General features: G+C 42.8%; 2 long non-coding RNA genes across 2 annotated transcripts; one reads left to right on the top strand and one right to left on the bottom strand.

The window, feature by feature from the left end:
* Positions 1–231: 231 nt before the first annotated feature.
* Positions 232–2365, bottom strand: LOC127338125 (uncharacterized). The gene is made up of 4 exons (XR_007874205.2): positions 2061–2365; positions 1729–1972; positions 1579–1639; positions 232–1075 (listed from the first exon to the last, which is right to left on the bottom strand). It is a non-coding gene; the product is annotated as an uncharacterized lncRNA (long non-coding RNA).
* A 2933-nt stretch (positions 2366–5298) lies between these two features.
* LOC127338126 (uncharacterized) lies at positions 5299–7391 on the top strand. The gene is made up of 3 exons (XR_007874206.2): positions 5299–6461; positions 6541–6702; positions 7211–7391. It is a non-coding gene; the product is annotated as an uncharacterized lncRNA (long non-coding RNA).
* Positions 7392–11901: the final 4510 nt, after the last annotated feature.

Raw genomic sequence — 11901 nt, 5'->3', positions numbered from 1 at the left:
TTCTGTCTTAATGCTATTTCAATCCTATCAATTGCCCAACTGTAATTTGTTCACCCAACACTTGTTATTGGAGAGTTACCACTAGTGTAGATAGCTGGGAACCCCGGTCCATCTCTCATCATCATATACTCGGTTCTATATGTCATTGGAAGTAGTATCAACTATTTTCTGGTGCCATTGCTCTCATATTACTATTACTGCTGCTGTGTATTCTTTGTTACTCTTTGCTCTCATATTACTGCTACTTTCACATCACCCCTGTTACTAGTGCTTTTCCAGGTGCAGCTGAATTGACAACTCAGTTGTTAAGGCTTATAAGTATTCTTTACCTCCCCTTGTGTCGAATCAATAAATTTGGGTTTTACTTCCCTCGAAGACTGTTGCGATCCCCTATACTTGTGGGTTATCAACAGTACAGAATATAAACACCCGAAGGCAACGTGAAGTAAACACCCGAAGGCAACAGTAAGTAAAGCATGGCATACATAGCATAGGCAAATAAAACCAAGGTTGTGGCCCCCTTTTCAACTGACTTGAGAAAAGGTATTGGGTGAGGGGGTCCCAATAATCGTCCCCACGCATGGGTAGAGCGCTCAATCTCGGAACAGATAACAAGAACTCGGGTCCTAGGGGACATTAGCGAGTCAAAGTTCCGATGCTTTCGTAAAGGGGCTCACAGATGCCTCTGCTTTCAATTTTAGTTATTAACAATTAAGTAAAGCATGTGTATCTCCAACAATTGATATAGCATGTGAAAACCTCCCAACAACCCAACATATCCCGATAACAGATCGAGATAAACAACAAAGCCTAAACACGCCTACGACTCGCAGGGCTCAAACATCAAGCAACGACTATGGTTAAGGAATGATACATATAGGATTATTATGGTAAACAAGTGGAATAGGACACGTGACTCGATAAAGAATCGCAACATAAGGATAGCAGTGCGAGGGAGAGAGTAAAATAGGTGAAGAGAGAGGGCTCGCCTGTGAAAAGCTGCAGAAGAACTTGTCGGGGAACTCGTCGTATCTCACATCACCACTTCGCGATCCTATCCGGGAAGAAGCAAATGCTGGAACACACACAACATATGCAAATCTTACTACTACGGATAAAGAACCGGCATGAGCAAGATGCAGGCATGCATGACATGGCAGATATGGTGCAATGCAATTTATCCATATTAATCGGAGTCGGAACCCCGGACAAGCAAATTAAGTTGGAGTTGCAATTTCTACCGGCAAAGTTAATGGTTGATTAGCATGGCATAACATGGCAGTGGTGCGCTACTTTGAAATTAAACGGAGCGGGAAACCCGTATTCGGTAATTCCAAATACTCCGCATATATGTTAGGTGAACATGCACAAACTATCACGAAATTATATGATGCATGATGCTACACCTAGCATGGATGGCATATTCATGATCCTTGCAATTTTCTGAAGAACTTTCATATATAACACATTTTATTTGGAGTTATAGTTTGAAAGATATAAAATAGACAGATTTGCAAAATATAGAAAAACAAAACAGAGAAAAAGGGGTTGGGCCGGATCTGGGATGTGGCCTGCTACCTTGCTGGCAGAAGGAAGGCCGACACGCCTGTGCTGGAGGATCTGGCTGAGGCCCACACAACTGGGGAGCAGGAAAAAAGGTTGGCAAGTTAAATCGTTTGGCCTGGGAATTGAACACATGATCTCCTGATTCAGATCAAGGAAACGAACCAGATGGGATGCACTGTGTATCGTGTCATCTACAGGACACGCTGCAACTTGAAACAACAAGGGGCGTGGAAGATCCTGGGAGGTTGCAGCCATGGCGGAGGGAGGTCAGGTTGAGAATCGATCCAATGATTCTGGACGAACCGGGACGGGGAACTTGGCTTCGGGGATGCGGCTGAACGCGGGGAGGCTGATGGTGGCGGTGCGGAGTCCAGGGGGTCGCCGGAGTGTCGCCGTCGTCGAGCTCCTGCGGCGGCGGAACAAGTTCACCGTGGGCAGAACAACTGAGAACGAAATGGAAGGGGATAAGGGGTCTCGGAGATGCGCGAGGTTACCAGGAACGCGTTGGTGAGCTCGGACGGGCTAGGAGAGGTGGAACGGCGCCGAATTTTGAAGAAGACGCCGGCAGCAAGAGGACGGAAACGACGATTTTGTGGGCGATTGGAGAGGTCTTGGTTCGATTCGTTGGTTGGGGATGATGAGGACGACGAGGCGCATCTCCCGGTGGCATTAGCTCAGCGAGGGGTGGCCTGACGCGACGGCGCCATGGTGAGGTGGAGGTGCTCGGTAGGGTTTTCTCTCCCTCTGGTTTGCTTGCAGATGAAGAAGAAAAGGGAGCGAGGAGATAAGTTGGAGCCGATGGGTGGTTGCGGCCTTGCAGAGAGGATAAAGAAGCGAGGAGAGGCTCATGTGCTTGGCGTGGATGTGCGGAGGAGGACCACGGCGCTGGGGAAAAAGGAGGCACGCCTCATGCGTGATGAGGAGGAGAAGATGCCAGCGAACTTGTCGAAGGGGTACGGGTCGGATCGAGCAAGGTGGGTGGGCCGCTGCTGGGTTGGCTCGGAGGAAAGAAAAGAGGCCGGCCTGAACTAGAAAAGAGATAGAGGAAAGGGTCGGGGAGAGGGCCCATGCCAGGGTTAGGTTTTATTTGAAAAACTCTTTCTCTTTTCTTTTCAAAACTGTTTGTAAACTGGTTTAAAAATAGTTCAAGACTGCAGAGATGGAGAGAGAGAAAACAAAATAGTTTGGCTTTATAAAATAATTTTATTTATTAAAACATGGATGATATGATGCATATGCCATGATGATGCATAATAGGAAAGCACAAACAAATCTATTAGGGGCCCTACCCTGGGCCGTTACAGGCCACCAACTAAAGCCATGTATCATGGTGGAAGTTTCAGTTTGGACATTAATCCTCAATCTTATGAGAATATTATCTGTTGTTGAATGCTTAAGCATTAAAGAGGAGTCCATTATCTGTTTTCTATGTTTTCCCGGCATGGATGTCCTTAAGGTGAGATCTATCAAAATCGAGAAATCAAATGCGATCTATCTCCTTGGACCTTTGTACATGCGACATAGAGGTACCCCTTTGTGACACTTGGTTGAAACATATGTAATGCAATGATAATCCATGGAAATCCGAGCTAATTAGGACAAGGTGCGAGCACTATTGGTATTCGATGCATGAGGCTTGCAACTTATAGGATGTTTTATGCATAACACATATGAATTATTACTACCGTTGACAAAATTGTTTCCATGTTTCCAAAATAAAAAGCTCTAGCACAAGAGTAATCCCTGCTTCCCTCTGCGAAGGGCCTTTCTTTTACTTTATGTTGAGTCAGTTTACCTACTTCTTTCTATCTTAGAAGCAAACACTTGCGTCAACTGAGTGCATTGATTCTTATATACTTGCTTATTTGCATTCATCATATTACTTTGTGTTGACAATTATCCATGAGATATACATGTTGAAGTTGAAAGCAACTTCTGAAACTTATATCTTCCTTTGTGTTGCTTCAAAACCTTCTATTAAGAATTTACTACTTTATGAGTTAACTTTTATGCAAGACTTATTGATGCTTGTCTTGAAAGTATTATTCATGAAAAGTCTTTGCTATATGATTCAGTTGTTTAGTCATTATCTTTACCAGTGCTTTGAATCACTTCATTCATCTCATATGCTTTACAATAGTATTGATCAAGATCATGTTTGTAGCATGTCACTTCAGAAATTATCTTTGTTATCGTTTACCTACTCGAGGACGAGTAGGAACTAAGCTCGGGGATGCTTGATACGTCTCAAACGTATCTATAATTTCTTATGTTCCATGCTAGTTTTATGACACACTACAGGAATTCCGGTCTATTGCCACAATATTTATTGCTACAGATCTATTTTGTTGCAATAGACCACAATATTACCACTAATATTTTGTTTGTGGCAATTGCCTCCGCATATTGCCACAATTGAGTTTTGTCGCGGTAATTAGATGTTTTGTTGCAATAGAGGTCTCTTCTTGCAACAAACCGCGATGTCGTTGCCATAAGGTGGCGCTATTGCCATGATAACAGGTTGTTGCAGGACCTCGTCATCTTGTTGCAATAGAGACTAGATAATACCACGAAAACAAATTTTGTGGAAATATACGAAAGAATATTGCAACATTTTCCCCTTGTTGCGTTAGGCATTCATATTGTTGCAAAAATATTAGTCTCCTATTGCAACAAAATACGTATTTGTCGTAAAAGCGATTGTTTTCTGCCTCCTAGATGGGTTTTGTGTCTTTTTCCGCCGCCTCCTGGGTTGTCTCTCACACGTACCGGTTCGTATATAGGTTCGAAACAAGCCTGTTAACCTGTTATTCAATGCATACTCTGAACATAGGCCGATAGTGCAAGCAAATATTTAGATCAATACTCATATCGTTATTCCAGTAAACATCATGTACATGGATATATCACCACACAATCAACATTTCCTTCCTATGTCTATTTCTCATCCAGGAAATCCAGATTTTCCTCTGTGCCCAATACACACGGAAAATCTGTTGCCGGGTGTTTACTCACGTTAAACGCTAACGGCAAACAGCAACCAGTAAATCAGGCATTCACTGAGATCACTTCATCGGACTCACGGCAACATATTTGCTGAGAGCCATACCACAGTACACGGAAAAATAAAGCGAGAAGATGGCGCCAACACGTTAACGGTGTTCTGACACACGGGCCCACATGTCAGTGATATCCCGTGAGTTCTACTGAGCACACGACAAACTGCTGGACCCCACCTATTAGTGACATGCCGAGCTCCTCCCATATGCTCTCGGCAAAGTGCTGGACCCCACCTATTAGTGATCCGGTAGTTTTTTTCACCACGAAATATCATTTCCCAAACAAATTTTAGTTACATTATTTTTAGGAGCATATATATTTCATATTGGATTGAATATTACTTTTACAATATAATTCATTATTCGAACCATTTCCTCCAAAAAAAATTACTTTCCCACCACCTATTGTATTTTGCGCCAATTTTTTTAACCTCCCAGCTAAACGCTTTAATGTTACCGTCCGAATTTTTTTTGTTTGCACCAAAATTAACCTCCCTCCGAAATTTAGCCTCTATTAAACCTTCCCGCTAAAAGACCATTATATATTATCTCCTTCCTGGTTACATCTCTAAACAAAATCACGGCTACACAGATCGGATCTGAGCTGACGTTCTTCTGTTGAGCGATGCTCACGGCGTCATGACGGCGTCGACCCAACGAACCACACCACTGCATCAGGTTATTCCTTTCTCCCAATCTCCCGCGGTTGTGCAGCTCCCAAATGCCAATCATCGCCTCCTTTCCAATCTCCTCCTAGAACTAAATTCCCAGCGGAATGGCCCCTTTACAATCCACTTGCTGTCGTCCATGCCGTCCACGGCCTCGGCCACGGCGAGCAAATCCGAGGCGGCCGCGACCAAGACCAGGCCTTCCAATACCTCATCGATCCCGCGATCTATCTCGTGGATCTGCTTTTGATTTTCATATGAACAATACCTGGTGCTTTATTGCTGAGATCTTATTAATATTATTACTACCGTGACTCTGTATCCCTGACGCTAGTTGATTATTGGTATCACCCGTTATCTCTCAGATTGTATACTTTTTCATTTAGGTTGCTACTTGTTCCAGCTCATTTAGGTAGATATTATTTGCGCATGAGATGTGTTTTGGCGATCCTGAGTTAGATGCCCTCACGCATAATACGCAGTACACCTGAAGTACTTATTCTATTAGATGCTAGTCATGGAAATCATCTGTGACCGAGTAGCTGGTGCCTGTGTTGATTGTCCAGTACTCGGATGCTTGTATGGTCATCTGGCGTTAGTTTTCAATGAACTTGCATTGAGCGTTTTGTCACAAGCACCTTTTACAAATAAAATGGTGTTAGTTCTTTTTTTTGTGTGGATTCAGCTCATGTTTCTCTAAGCAGGGCTCATTCTGTTGAATATCATGTCCTGGCTTGTATGTTTTCATAAGCATCCACAGTTACTTTTAGATTTTTCTGCCAAGCCATGCATGTTCAATAGCTATACCGATAAAATATTTCCTTCATTTGGTTTCTTTGTATATTCTGGTGTCACTCAAGTTATTGCATAAATTACAGTAATCGATAATATCCTTCGGTTGACTTTCGATCATAAATAACAGTAGTGTTGTTTTCTAATTTGAGGCGTCCTGCCTGAGCGTTGCTTGATCGTGCAAACATGCAGGAGAGGATTAACTTGGAGCGTGCTGAGAGAGAACAACTTGAGGAGAGGTTACAAGAAAAGCGTGTTGAAAGGGAAAGAATGTTGGAAGAGAAGCAAAGATCAAGACTGGAATTAAAAAAAAAACATTGTGGCAAAGTTCAGCCAACTAATGGCTAAATTAAGCCAAAAAATGGGAAACCAATAGGTGATTACATTGATATGCTTCCCGCCTTGTAAATTTATTCTTCTTACTTGCATTGCTAAAAGTGAACCTCTATTTGCAGGTGCTTAAGAAGAGGAATGACAAAGAAAATAGTAATCCAAATTTGCAAACTACTCTACAGAGCTCTAGTCCTAGTAGGAATCTAGGAGCAAAGCCAAATGTGATTTCTTCAACTTCACTCTTACAAGTTGCAACACTGAATTCTAGATTTTACAAAGCAATGGTAAGTCACAACCGTAGATGAATTTTACCGTTACTTAATTTCTATGATTTCCTCGACTGAATGCTTGCTCTGTTGTTGGCTTCTTACCCAGTGCAAGTTGCTCCAGTTGTTTGTCACGAGTTCTTACATTTCTATAAAAAGATCACTTATGTGTACTTTTGTACTTTTCCTTCCCCCAGTATGCTCAGAATATAGGAATATAGGCTTGTACTAGCAATACTTCTGCCCAATCTCTTCATTAATTAGTATCTTAGTCTCATGTATCAAATGTATTTGCTCGACATTTGATGCTAGTTTTCCTATACAATTGCTTTTGTCATTGTTATGTTCTTAGGCATATTTCTGAGATGAAACAAGAATATTGCGTTACAATTGATTTTACTTTGCTAGACACTTGGTGCTAGTTCCTATACACTTGATGCTAGTTTTCCTATACAATTGCTTCTGTCCAATCTCATGGCAGATTGTTGACAGAACTTGGCTTGTTTTTTCCATTTCTTGATTGCAGGAACCAAAGAAATAGCTGGAGAGGGTAGAAGTAATGGGAATACGCACCTAGAGTAGAGATTTCAAGAATCACGATGGTGATATACTATACATCATGGACAGTTTAGTCTTACACTTAATTAGGATGGCTACACTTTACTTGAGTTTCATTTGATGAATATTTACTATCAGAATTTTGATTTGTATGAACTGACATATTATACATATGGTTTTGAAGTTTGTAATTTAATGGATGTTTTTTTTATGATTGCAATAGGCTATTGTCACAACTCACTTTCCGTTGCCTTAGATTAGTACCATGAAAAAATATAGTGTTGCGTCAAATCTTAGTCGCCATGACTACATGCTTAGTTGCAATAAGTATTTGGTGCCACAAAACTGAATTTTGTTGAAATAGAGTATCGCCACGAACGTAGTGGTTCATGGAAAAATGACTAAAGCTACGAAAAAGGGGGCGTTATTGCCACGATTGTCTATTGCCACGAAAGAGCATGCGCCACGAAACGTGGATTGTTGGTAGAGGTTATTGCTACAAATTTCTATCGCCACAAACTATCAATCGCCATGATTTGTTCGCATGTTGCATTAAGCTATCTCGATAAACCACATTGTGGAGATAAGTGAGTGTCGCCGCGGGAAAAAAAATGTGGCAACTGCCCGCATGGTTGTTGCAACAGAGCACTTTATTGCCACGATTGCATTTTTGTTGCAATAGCCTATTACCATGTGTCTAATTGCAACACTTGCCCACGAACACTGTTTTGTGGCAATAGGTGCATATCGCCACGAAACGGCACATATTGCGACAATTTTTTTCATTGCAATAGACCCGAATCTTTGTAGTGACAATACCTACATGTTTTATCCATACTTTATATCATTTTGATGCATTTTCCGGTACTAACCTATTAACAAGATGCCGAAGAGCCAGTTCCTGTTTTCTGCTATTTTTGGTTTCAGAAATCCTACACAGGAAATATTCTCGGAATTGGACGAAACAAAAGGCCACGTTCCTATTTTTCCAGGGGCTTCACGGAGTCCGAAGGAGAGACGAAGGGGGGCCACGAGGAGCCCACACCATAGGGGGGTGCGGGCCACCCCTCTGCCGCGCCACCAGGTGGGGAGCCCACCTCGGGACTCCACCGACATCGCCCCTTCGCCTATATATTCTTCCGTCTCCGAAAACTCTAACACCCGACGATATTCCACGAAGAGTTCCATAGCGGCCGCCATCGCGAAGACAAGTTTCGGGGGACAGAAGTCTCTGTTCCGGTACGCCGCCGGGACGGGGAATTGCCCCCGGAGTCATCTCCATCGACACCACCGCCATCTTCATCGCCGTTGCTATCTCCCATGATGAGGAGGGAGTAGTTCTCCCCCGAGGCTGAGGGCTCTACTGGTAGCTATGTGGTTCATCTCTCTCTCCCATGGTGTGATCTTTATGTGATCATGAGCTTTGTATCACTATTAATCTATGTGCTACTCTAGTGATGTTATTAAAGTAGTCTATTCCTCCTCCATGATGTAAAGTTGACAGTGTGTGCATCATGTAGTACTTGGCGTAGGTTATGATTGTAATCTCTTGTAGATTATGAAGTTGACTATTACTATGATAGTATTGAAGTGATCTATTCCCCCTTTCATAGCTATTGTTGACAGTGTGTATGCTATGTTAGTACTCGGTCTAAATTGCAACGGTATTGTCTTGGATTATGATTTGATGAGGATATCCCTATGAGTGATGCTTGTCAAGTACTTGATGAACTTTGAGCGGAGCTTTTGTAGCCACTACATGATTAGTGATTCCAATAGGAGAGTAATTCAGAGTAGCACAAGTGAAGAGAAGTTATTTATTTATGTGATCATTGTTGAGAGTGTCCACTAGTGAAAGTATGATCCCTAGGCCTTGTTTCTAAGCATTGAAACACCGTTTCCAACAAGTTCTGCTACATGTTCGCGTGCTGCCATTTTTATTTCAGATTGCAATTACTACTTACAATCATCCATATTACTTGTATTTCACTATCTTTTCGCCGAACTAGTGCACCTATACATCTGACAAGTGTATTAGGTGTGTAGGGGACACAAGAGACTTCTTGTATCTTAATTGCAGGGTTGCTTGAGAGGGATATCTTTGACCTCTACCTCCCTGAGTTCGATAGACCTTGGGTGATTCACTTAAGGGAAACTTGCTGCTGTTCTACAAACCTCTGCTCTTGGAGGCCCAACACTGTCTACAGGAATAGAAGCATGCGTAGACATCAGTGCGCCACTGCTAAAATTTCGAATTTTTTTTCTATCCTGGTAGGTATTTATACAGGTTGAATATATCACAGTACAATAGCACAATACAGGATATTTACACCATATAAACAACAGCACAGCTTATCCATACATAGTTCTTCACATTAGCCCCACATGATTCACACAAGAGGTCACATTAGAGAAGTTACGAGGTTACAATGCAAGTTACGGGGTTACAAATTCACAAATGAGCTAGTGGTTACACAAGGTCGATCATCTAAACTACCATCACATAGAAGAGAGCTAGAGTCACTACTAGCACCGTCCCGATGAAAGTGGTCTTCTTCCGGTTCCTCCTCCGCTCCGTCCTCTCTCCCGCCAGATAGCGTGCGTATCTGTCTTCAGCCTTCGCTCTAGTGGTGTACCCTTTGTAGCTGTTACCGCTAAAACGGTGAACCTGTCTCCGACACTCCTCCCAGTCGTTGTAGACTCCGGGAACCTTGCCCCTGTACACGACATACCACGTCATATCTGCACATATATGAACAAGCCAAAGAAACATTAGTGCACGCTCATAGATGTTTGCAACGAATAAGAGCAAACTAAAAAATGATCCAAGTAGTATGAACTAAAAGGCATGCCCCATATATTGTTGGTCAGAACAAATATTAACATTTAGGGACGGGGTCAGTGAAACCAAGTAGGATGCACAAGAGATTGATACTTGTGTCATCGCACCAGGTTCACTGGCCCCTCCCCCAAGTGTATAGGTGACTAAACATTCTAATCATCGGCATTTTGAGATATCAAAGCAAATGGAATGACAAGGGCCTCATACATTGTTGGTCCAAACAAATATTAACATTTAGGGAAGGAGTTAGTGAGACCAAGTAGGATGCACAAGAGATTGATATTTGTGTCATCGCACCAGGCTCGCTAACGCCTCCCCCCAAGTGTAGTGACAACAAAATTTAATCATCGGCATTAAAATGGAAGAAAGGCCAATGCAATTAAGAAGTGCCAACTCAAATAAGAGACAAGTAGCTAGTATGAACTAAATTGAATGCCTCATACTTTGTTGGTCGAAACAAATATTAACATTCAGAGATGGGGTCAGCGAGGCTAGGTAGGATGCACAAGAGATTGATATTTGTGCCATCACACCAGGCTCGCTTTCCCCACCCCCGAGTGTACAAGTGACCAACCATTCTAATCATCGGCCAATGCATTTAAGAAGTGCCAACTCAAATAAGAGACAAGTAGCTAGTATGAACTAAATGGAATGCCTCATACATTGTTGGTCGAAACAAATATGAACATTCCGGGATGGCGTCAGTGAGGCCAGGTAGGATGCACAAGAGATTGATATTTGTGCCATCACACCAGGCTCACTGGCGTCACCCCGGAGTGTATAGTTGACCGAACATTCTAATCATCGGCACTAAAATGGAAGAAAGAGCCAAGTGGTATCAACTAAATAGCATATGCCTCATACATTGTTGGTCAAAACAAATATTAACATTCCGCGAACGAGTCAGCGAGACCAGGTAGGATGCACAAGAGATTGATATTTGTGCCATCACACCAGGCTCGCTGATGCCTTCGCGGAGTGTACAGATGACCAACCATTCTAATCATCGGCATTCTGAAAAACCAAAGCAAATGGAATGACGAGGGCCTCATACATTGTTGGTCAAAACAAATTTTAACATTCAGGGATGGAGTAAGCGAGGCCAGGTAGGATGCATAAGACATGGATATTTGTGCCATCACACCAGGCTCGCTTGCTCCACCCCCGAGTGTACAAGTGACCAACCATTCTAATCATCGACATATGCAAACAAAATTAACGACCAAATCAAGTGCGGAAAACGACAGAGGCATATATATATGTTCACAAACATACCCAAACTAGTAATTAAATAGACATGCAAGTAAAGTGCTGGATAAAGTTTATTACAACACAAGCTCGTCTTTAGTTCACAACTACATAACTAGGCTCGCACATCAAGATTCGGCTAAAGGGACTTAGGAGCGTGGATAAAACCGCCGCCTTTCTTCAAGCACATCCATGAGCGGTAGTCGTCACCCTACATTTGGAGCATTGTGTCTATGTCACTGTTCGACGGCTGATAGCCGGCATAGAACTCCCCCGCTCTTCTAATGACATCTTGAAAGATGATTTCACAGAACTCTACTTGGATGCGAAAGAACACTTGCTTGATGCCGTCGTCCCGGATCCGCGACAAGTCGTTGCCCCAGTCTCTGAGATGCTCAGGCAGCGTAAGCTGCTGCTGGTCCCGTATGAACGCCTCCATGTGGTGGAGGGCGTAGTAGGCATCCTTCTTACTAGAAGGCGGTTTCTTGACGCAGGGGAAATTTGTTATGTGCTTGAACACGTGCTTCCCGTACCTATGATTTGGCCTCTCCATGATGCCTTTAGCTTTG

This window comes from Lolium perenne, chromosome 3 (genome assembly GCF_019359855.2).
Source record: "Lolium perenne isolate Kyuss_39 chromosome 3, Kyuss_2.0, whole genome shotgun sequence".
In the NCBI taxonomy this organism is placed as follows: domain Eukaryota; kingdom Viridiplantae; phylum Streptophyta; class Magnoliopsida; order Poales; family Poaceae; genus Lolium; species Lolium perenne.
Note: the sequence above shows the minus strand (reverse complement) of the source record. Positions and strands in the feature narration are given on the sequence as shown.